The sequence below is a fragment of the Sceloporus occidentalis genome, unplaced genomic scaffold (assembly GCF_023333645.1).
Source record: "Sceloporus occidentalis isolate IW3139 unplaced genomic scaffold, rSceOcc1.0.p SCAF_87, whole genome shotgun sequence".
NCBI lineage: Eukaryota > Metazoa > Chordata > Lepidosauria > Squamata > Phrynosomatidae > Sceloporus > Sceloporus occidentalis.
The window spans coordinates 708793-719308 of NW_028317067.1; positions in this window are offsets into that span (position 1 = coordinate 708793).

Below are 10516 nucleotides of genomic sequence, written 5' to 3' on the forward strand. Positions count from 1 at the left end.
TAACTTGGCCCTACTAGCAGGAGGCTTCTATGCACCCTAGGTGAACCCGCCATCTGGTGATCTATCAAGGAGGTCTGTGCTTCATGCCCGTCTGTGCATTTCCATGGACTGCAATGTATGACATCATTGCAAGAAACGGAACAAAAGAGGTCTGTTGTGACAAAGAACTCCCTGTTCCTCAAGGGACCACCACTGATATCTGCTCCCTGAATACCCCTCACCCTGTGCACGGAGGTAAGGGAGTAGGGGGGTAACTTGTGGTAGGTCCTAAAGTATTCAGACCCTGCCTCCCCCCCCCCCCTTTGTTGTATAATTATAATCATTGTTATTGCTTTTAGTTATTGCTTTTTTCCTTCTAGATAAAAAATGTAATTAAAAAAAATGGGCTAAATTAGTTAAATGCTTTTGGTTTCTAAAAACCAAAAGATTTGTGCGTAAATTATATTTATATACTTTTTGGGGGGTTTTTAGCCACTGGCAAAGTGTGAAACCAGGCCTTCTACTAAATGTCCGAGACACGGATGTAATAGAGTAAAGAAATGAAAAGTATCACAAATTGTCAGATTTTGTTTAGTATTTCTCTGTTCAGTGCATAGACCTACAAAGTATATTTTAAAAAAAAACAAACCTCACGATTCACAGAATACCTGTAGATATATGAACTGTATATATATATATATATATACAGTTCATATATATATGAACTGCTTGTAGAAGATGATTTTTCTAGGTTTAAGGGGTCAGGGATTTTCGGGACTTGGAAGCAGTTAGTTGTGCATGTTTTTACCTAGGCAGGTAAAATTGGCTCTCGGATACCTAATAAACTTCAGATAGGGCCTCGCAGGACACTTAATCTCTTAAAAGTATCACCAACTGCAACCAATTTTGGGAAACGGTGGCCCTTACCATAGTACTGGGCAATGCTGGCTCCAGCTGCATTTGGGCTAAAACTGGCATCACCATAGAGAATGGTCAAGGTGAATACCATTTAAGTGTGCAACAAAGTCACAAATCCATCTTCCCGCTCCTCCTCGTTCTCACCATTGGCACCAATATGGATGAGAAGGTCCACTCCACTTCAGGCTACTATTGGTGATGTGAGTAACAGTCCTAATGTAGTATTAAAACTGCCCAGTCTAATGGCTAACCACGTCTGTTTGCTTTCAGTGCTGGCTCTCTCTATCCATTTAAGCATTTGCACTTTGCCTAAAGCACTCCATGTTGGCTTCTAACTCGATGCTCAGGAGGTTATATTAGATGGAGGGTATTAATGGAAACCTAATCGGAGGCTTGTGTTCCTCACTGTATGTCTTCCTCCAGAATGTGAAGTTGTGATGGAGCCCAGTGTAGTGTTAGGTTAAACCCAGCCACCTGAACCAAACAGAACAGTCTCCCGGTTAAATACCCTTTTGTGTCCCAGGATCGTAAAAATACGCAAGGCAAAAAGAAACGCTATATGTATGATTACGGAATTTAATAATTCAGGGAAAGCAAACCTCCAGACGGCTCTCCAAATGCACCATGTTGCTGCCTATTGATGTTTATTATTATACAGGGTGATTCTCCACCGGTCTGACCTCTTTCCTCTGCTCTGATCATGAATGGGGTCATTTGATCTTCCATGGCTTAGATGACATTAGATAAGACCACACGGTAATTTTACGCATACTGATGAATTGTGAACGGCCTGTGAAGCAGACCGAGCAGATGCCCAAACCGAGTTTAATAGCGGTTAGTGACGTTCCATGTGAGGTGGAAAAGAATCTATGAAGGACCATCTCTCGTGTGTTTCTAATGTGAGAAGAACCAAGCGGCGGACCCACCTTAGGCAGACCATTTCCAGGGTTCTCCACCTGCATGGACTTGCCTTCTAACATAGAAATGAACGACCGCTCACTGGACCATATCAATCTAGGAAGCCACCAAGTTTGCTTTAGTGGTAGGGTTAGCCCCGTAAAGTCCCCCCCCCCGTGTACTTTATAGTTTGCTGTATAGTGACTAATATAGGTTACTCAATAATTCTAAGCCACATACGCTTTGGCAAATAATTAGGTGAGTTCGGGCTTAGTTCGCATTCTGAACCACACACACTCCACCAAATAATTAAGTGACTAGGCTTAGTTCGCTTTCTGAACCCTGAACACTCCGCCAAATAGTTTAATGTTGCCGGTAAACTTGCACTTACAGAGTTTCTGTTCCTCAATGTGAATGTGGCTCAATGCTAAATAATCTATTTATTTTTCGGGGGTGGGGGGTGGGGGTTGCAATGGAGTCTTTCAAACCCCAACCCTATAGGTGCCAAAGGATCATAACATTGTGGGACCCTTTGGCAAAGATAGGACCCCTAGCTGTATATTGTTCAAGGAAACGGATCCACGTTTAGTATCCTATTCTATATATTCCCTGTGCAGGTATACGTTTTTGTTTTATTATCATTATTTTTTTTCCCGTTTAATTGCTTCTGCCCCTTTCTGTATGCTCCCAGCATGTTCGTGGTGTGCTGCTTGCAAGCACAGCACTGCTGTACAGACCTGGATGTGTGTATAGAATATATATGATAAATATTTCCTATGGAATGGTTATCCAGCCTGTGCTGCGTTTGGGGGGGGGGGATTTGTTAAAGTAAGGGTTAATTCTTTGTGGGACAGGTATCTTGTCCTTAATTTTATTTGGTCATTATGTTTTTGTCTGTTTTTATGCCCTGTTCTGGGCTGTTTAATTTTTGTGTTGGGTGGGTATGGTTGAGGGGGGGTGGGATGGGAAAACTGAAGTCCTATGAAGTATATATGAAATCCAAATGTATATAGTGTGTATATTTAATGCTTCAGAAATTGAAAAAAAGTCTGTTACTAGTGTGTACTCAACCGTGTCCTGTTTTATTTGGCCCTGGGATGTTGATGTCCACATGTACATCATATTGGACTATGATTGATGGCGGCTTCAAGAATTGGTTAAACCAACTATCCACGGTACACCTGCCAAGCGTCCTCTTCAGGACGGACCGTCTGTCTTTGAGACCCAAATTCCTCTGTCCCTCTTTCCTCCCCAATGTCCCTCTTGTCTAGGAGGGTGTGAAGGTTAGTTTGCGCCGATAAATTCAGCTGTTTTAAGCAAAAAAATACATTTAGTTAGTCAAAATGACCTTAGGAGCTAGCTATCCATTACAAACTTACATACAAAAGTTAGGGCCCAGACACACTTCTAACACCCATTAAAGCAAACATGCCCCCTTTTTGGCCATTTGATATGTTGGGAGGTATGATACCACACCGGTTATCTATTAAAAAGTTTCAAAAAGTGCTGGGGAGACCACAATTGACATCAATTTAAAATGTACCGCGTTGTCGCAGAGCGCTGTCCGTGGAAATGGGAGTTGGGATCTGGAAAGTCTGTTGGAATGAAAGGTGGCAGCCATGGATTTATTTTATGGCTTTTTATAAAAGTCTATAATAACATCACCAGAGCCTGCGAGCGCAAATAAAACTTAAGCCATCCTAGGGAAAAAAATAAATAAAGATAATGGCTTTGTGTACCTGGCTGCTTTATTCAAACTGCCTCTAGCTTGTGTTTTTTGTTTGCCAATCGGTGTAATTGCTTTGGAGATATTTAGTTTAAAAATTAACGTCTTGAAAGGTGAGATCAGCTGCAGCCTGTGGCAGAATCGGGGTTATCCGATCGATTTTCTACCCCACACAGATAAAGGCAACCAAAACCAGCGCTCGAGACGACCTGGTGCTTTGGGGTATGTTAAACCAACGGGGGGGGGGAATAACTCAAGGAGGAGGAATAATCAAATAGATTATTGGAACAGGAAATTAAGATTGTAGGATTTGGGGAAAAGTGACATTTTGGATATGGAGGGCCGCGGACCAGCCTCTAAGAAAAGTCTCATTTTGTCTGGTTTTTGTTTAAATGAACGTAAAGGTGGGGCTACTTGTACAGCCCTTATCTTGCACACCCAGCACACAAGCCTCTGTTACGAGCCCTGCTTCGCCAGAATGCAAGTCAACAGATTCTCTTCCTAAACGCAAGGAGCAGCCGTAAAACTCGACAAGCCCAGCCTGTCAATGCAATTTAGCAAATGGCACAGAATTAGTATACTGAGACTGATCCTCTCCGGGGACTCTACAGAAGACCTGTAAGAACAAGAACTACTTGGCCAGAGAACGAACGTCAACTTCTCCTCAATCAGCGGCGGGCGTTGAGAGGTCCGGGTTATCCTGGCTTAAGCACAGATAATGCGTTCAAAATGTTGATTGATTCAATATATCTTACATCTATTTTTTTTGGTTTTTCGATCAGTAGAACCGTTTTGGAGACATTTTGTGGGAAAAGTAAGAGAATATTTTTATGGGAGATTTATGGCTCAAATACCGAATCAAATGCCTGATATTGTCCTGTTATTCTCATAATGAGGGGAGCAGTGATCCTAAAATTGTATTTAAATTGTGTGGGTTTATATATCTGGGCATAACTATCATCTGCTCTTTAGCAGGTCTTAAAATTAGGTAAATACAACCTCAGATGAACAACACATGATCTATTACACGTGTCATGATTTATTCAATAAAAATAAAGCCAGAATGGAGAAGCCATATGTGAAAAACTAAGTACACCTTATGGTTCAACAGCTTGTAGAACCACTTTTAGCAGCAATAACATGAAGTTACAATTTCCTGTGTGACTTTATCAGTTTCTCACTACGTGGAGGAATTTTGGCCGACGATTTTTTTTTTACAAGGTGGCTTCAGTTCATTGAGGTTTGCTCACAGCATTTCAATCGGGTTGAGGTCTGGAACCTTGACTTTATCCTCACCCTACTGCATAGCGTGTCGGTAAAAGTCAAAACCCCTCAATTAAAGCAGATTTTCCTCTTTTCACAGGTATTTTAAACTGCAAAATGTGATGTTTCATCGAAGCTGCTTCTCCTTTCAGTCCTCGTGCAATGAGCATGGTGCATCTTACCACAAGCTTCATCTTCATGTTTTCCAGTTAGGACTTGAGTGATTGACAGTTGTGTGATTATAGTGGCCACGATGGGTGCTGCGATATGACCCAAATTCATAGGACTCCAGCGTCTCTCCTTCCATCTCCATCCCAATGCTGAGGTTTACTCACACTCACCAAGATTCCTGGGCTGATTAAAAAAATGGACAGAGAATCTTGGGTCAAAAAAGGGGACTGGAGGTGAGAATATGGGTGCTACACAAGAAACGGGAGCCATTAGAGGTAACAATATGACCCTTCCTATATATTGACCTCCATGTAATGGGTGAGGCAGATGCCACAAGTGGGCATAGGGCCAAGAATTTGTTGATACACAAAGCACGTCTCATAGACGCACAATATATTGAGGAATAACATTAGTTTGGATGAATTTGCACACTACATTTGGAAAGGTCTGTCGGTTTTCCTATATTTTGTAGTTCAGTGTATTAAACAGGAGTGTTCTGCAGAGCGACGCAAGGAAACCCAGAGCCTCTGGATCTGCCTACCGCTTTCTCCTTCAGCTGACGATGCGGAGAAGCTTAAGGCTCCGCTGGTTGCAGGACAAAGTTCCAGCAACTTGGCCTAAGCCTGGGGCACCAGGTCCATAGGTACATCAGACCACTTCCCACCCCAAAAAACTGGGGGGGGGGCAGATCACCCTCTTGGCGTTCTGATGCCGATGGGCTGGTTACAAAGGTGATGTCCCCAACCGGGCCATTTACTACATCAAGCCAGCACAGTCTCCATAGACGTCATACCCCGGTGTCCCGCACAGAGGAGAGGGTGGCTTTTGCCCTAGGTCGGGTGAATCCATTACTACATATGTAACTGCGACCCGGCCCCGGGTCAATCTCCAACCTAACAATGCTCCTGCTATCAAATAGTCCCACGTCGTGGTATTATTTACCATGCATTTTGATTTCAATGGTTATTCCGTTACAATAAATGATATATCTTGTTTTGTAAATTTATTGTCGCTCATTACTGCATAAATACTTAGAGTCTGAATAAATTTTTTTAAGGGTGGGGTGAGGAAAAGGTTACATAACATCGGGACATGACACTTATACTTGGCTTCCACGAGCTAAAAATCACGTTTATCCTCGGAATTAAATTGACGCGTCTGCTCTGTTAAAATGTTTACCCATCGCAGCGCCTTACGTGCATGAAATTAGGTGATATAACAGAAGTCTAACCTGCTGGACGGGTTTTTTCTCTTTTAACGAAGAGTCCTGAAAGGGTGTTTTGGTTTCAGAGCTCCTTACTACTAAATGCATGGAGAGCCCAGGAGGAATACAGAAGTAAAAGGAACGAGCACAATACGGACAGGCGGTCAACAATGGCCGACTAAATCCATAAAGTCACGTTCTTTATTCGAGAATCATTTAAATATGCAGACGGACCAAACATGGGGGGGCACAGGTCTGGAAACTTGTTAGTGCCGTACACACACGGAAGCAAGTAGAAGCAGTGTGGTCCGGTTTCTAATCATTTTTAAACATTCTGCCCATGGGACACATAAATTCTCCCGGGTTCGGGTTAGGGGTTGATTTTCTGAAAACCAGGTCACTCGGAGCTGTCACTCAGCATTTCGTAGGATTATCTTCTGCACGTATTCACTGATGGCCCATGTTTCTGAAGCCTGGTACATGCAAATCCATCCGTATGAATCTCTAGCTGGGCGACGGAATATTGCAGGCTGTGTCTAAAGGTCCCAGGTAGCTGCCCCACTGTCCTGCTTTTGCGGGGAGTGGAGATTTAGCTTCTGATTTCCCCCGACCAGCCAAGGGAGCTGCAAAAATGTATGGAAGTCTGTGCTGATGCCCTACCTCTTGCTACATCCCCCAACATAGGGGTGCCATATTAGCCACCTTAAATGTTGGGGTATGTTGTCCTCCATGCTCCCTTGCCTTTGGCAGCATATTCTGATGTCGGCCTAGGGGTCAGGATTGGGGAGGTGGCCACCCTATTGGGTGACCTTGCTGTCGGTGCACCGCTGCTCATTGGGCCATCTGTGGGTATCAGAGATCTCCCTTGTAACTGGCCAACTTACACTAGATGATGTATGTGCTTAACCAGCGCAGCCTCCACAGCATCTGTTCCATTGAAGGTCCTGAGGCAGAGCATCAGTAGGTATAGGTACATCGGTAAGTACGTCTTGGAGATGCTTCCCTGGGTCATGCCTAGTACAATGACCCCCCTCCCCCCAAAAAATACACCACTGCTTACTATAAACCACTGGGTTGGATTAAACATGGTTGAATGGTATTAATGCAGTCAAACCCCCCCCCATTTCTGGGGGTTTCTTTCTGACTTTCATGGTATTATAATTTACACAGCTTGCGACCATCTACTTGCCTTTATCTACAATACGCTATTCAGCCACTCTGCCACAAATCTAAATCTCTCTAAATATTGATTATTTGGTGGCTTTGGACCCCGCGTAGCCCCAGGAGCTGAAGTAGTCAGAAATTCTGCGGCTGATTTGATAATGCAGCCCCCCTACACTCGCCTTATTTGAAATAATAGACTGGAAGGGAAGTGTGGGTTGCGTTCTAAATTTCACACAATGCTGAACATAATGCGTGCACAAAGGCCCCGTCTGACTACGGTATTTCTCTATTTGAATCTAGAAAACAAAAGCATCACAGAGGCTATTTTTAGAGACGAATCAAGAAGGCTATTTTCTGCTCCATTGAACTCATACAAATTTTTTTCGGCTGCTTCCTCTCTCTAAAACACTACGCACCACGTTTAGTAACCCTTTCTTCAGCCATAAGGGACGCTTGCTCCAGTAACTCTATACGAGGCCCATCTGTGCATCAGATATTTCTGTCTTTCATTTTATCCCCTTAAGGACCAAGTTTTTTCTGTTTAGTTTTTTTACACTTTTGCTATGTCGTCGTTGTTGATCTCCCTCTCACTCATTTAGAGTACCTGCAGGGGTTTCAAAATGGGTAAAAATGAAAAAACAAATGTAAAAATGAAAAAACAAATACAATCAATGTATTCCATCAAGGTTAAATACAGCACTATTTCACGTGCAAATTTGACCATGTTTTGGCCATTAACTACTGGTACTTAAACGGTGTCGTGACACTGGTTCCTGCTCACATTGTAGAGTCTGGACTTAGAACAAGGAGGACCATTGTTTTGAGATCGGTGTAGAATGTAATTTTTTTACAAAGGGGTTATGGGTAGCATGGGAATTGGTATACCTCTAAAGTCTCAAGTGTCCCACTTTAGAAGGGACAGTCCATCTCTTCTCCATTAAAGTCCATCTTTTCTCAGTATGAGGGTATCACAGTGTTTTACAGCCCTAAAAGTCACAATAATATATGTGTCACAGTGATAAGCATGGATTCCCAAGACACAATCAAATAAAGATTAAATAACATTCACCATTAACGGTATACAAAATGGGATCTTCCCATAGCAACATGCTGTTAAAGAGCCATTGTTTAGGAGGGACCCAAATCCCTCTTTCAGCCAATAGTTGCTGGGTGTGAGTGTTTCTCACCCTTATATTACCCCTACAGAAGCAGCGGGGTATCTTTAAATTAAAGTGGAAACACCCACATTATTTGGCTACATGCCTTTTTCTGTTACGCATATAGATACAAATAGGTCACAATGTCACCCCAGCCGCTCCTGTAAGACATCCCTTTAAAATGTTGGGATGCAAAAGAATATGATGTCATGGAAACAGATATGATAACAGAACATATACCATTATATTGGAGAGCATGAAACACATAGCTCCCTGGTATGTTGTTTTTGACACCTATTCTCCCTTATTAAAAAATAAAGTAATAATAATAAAGCATTAGACTTCTACATGGAATGTAGGGAAAATGTCTATCCTAATATGTTCAGTCTCCACCTTAGCAAATAAAACATTTAAGAAGACATGAGTTAAATGCCCCATCTATGCAGATTATTCTCTCTATTTCAACTGCTACAAATTCTTGGCTGTTGTCCCTTTAAACCATGTTTCCCAACGTGCATTCCATACTTCCGGGTTCGAGTTCCCTGACGTCATAGCGGAGGTATTCCCCCTCCCTTTACATTCCCACTTCCTGTGTGGTCGCGCCTGCGCAGCTGGTCCCTTTAAACGTGCGATTGGACGGGAAAATAAAGTCCGGCATCTAACCGTGTAGCCTGTGTTTGGTATGTATATCCTTCCGCTAAAGGAACTCTTTGACGTGCTGTGATACACAAGACCTGCTTTTGGGCGCAACTCTCCATTGCCTCTCGGTTATCCGACTCCAACCGGCACCCCTTCAACCCTGCAGTGACCAGAAGCGCAACCTGGGCGACAGGGAGTCGGGGAAAGGGCGGGGTCACCGGTGGGGGCGCGGAAGGAGAACGGTAATGGGATTTCAAGATGGCGGCTGCGTAGACTGAGGGGAGAATCGACTCTGAAGGAGGAAAACAACAATAATAAGACAGCTAGATACTCGTTCCTAATCCTGTATCCGTGCTCGGGTACAAGGCGGAGTAGTAGGTGTGTGGAGAGCCCGTGTAGTTATCCTCTTACCTCACAGCTGCACGGTCATACATCAGCCTGAAATTAGTTAACTTAAGGGTTAATGCGGTGGGTGAGGGGGCTCTGCCATGTTATACTTAATGAACAACCCGGCGCTGTCAGTAATGACACATATATCATTTACTGCCATGTATGGGGAGCTGGGTAATGTATAGTATATATGTATTTCATATATATATATATATATATATATATGTAGTTCATAGGGCTGTGTGCCATTAAAGTAATATGGCCGATTTAACTGTATACTTATGCCGTGTAACCGCGCAGCCTGCAGTCCTTTCTATTGACGGGGGTTCTGTACTAATCACGTATGTGCGTGTTCGCAGAGTAGGGGCCATAGGTGGTATTGTAAGGATCGTGGGTCACATGACAGCGCTGTTACGTTCACGTGGATGGATGCGCAGAACCTATACATGTATACTTTAAAAATGAGTCTGCGTTTGTGTATCTGTATATTGGTTCTATACGATTAAGCGATCCTTAACCAATGCTGTATTTACGGCCCATATGGGGAAAGTGGTTATATATCGCTGTCGGGCACCACCCGTAGGCCGCCTGGCACAGAATGGGTTAAGAAAGAATGCCTGCTCTCTAAGGATACAGTGGGACTGCGGTATTTGTTGCCACTGACTGATACTATTAACGAAGGGCATATAATCAAAACGATTGTATTGAATTGGAAGAGAAGCTTCTTGTTTTAACTGATCTGAGACCTACTTTGTTTATTAGGCAGGACAAAGAGACTCGTTCCCAGGACGCCGATGACATCTCAACGTCGGGGGTCCGGGGCTAATATTACCCTCATATTGGGCGAGTGTGGCGGCCTGCGGCGGGCCTGATACTCCAGTGATCCGTACCTTCTCATCACACCCTCTGGTGCTATTGGCTTGAAGGATAATGCTGTGATCCCGGCCCTCACTCCTCCCTGTGGATTTACAATACATGGTTTTTGTAACCGGTGACTCACAATAGGAT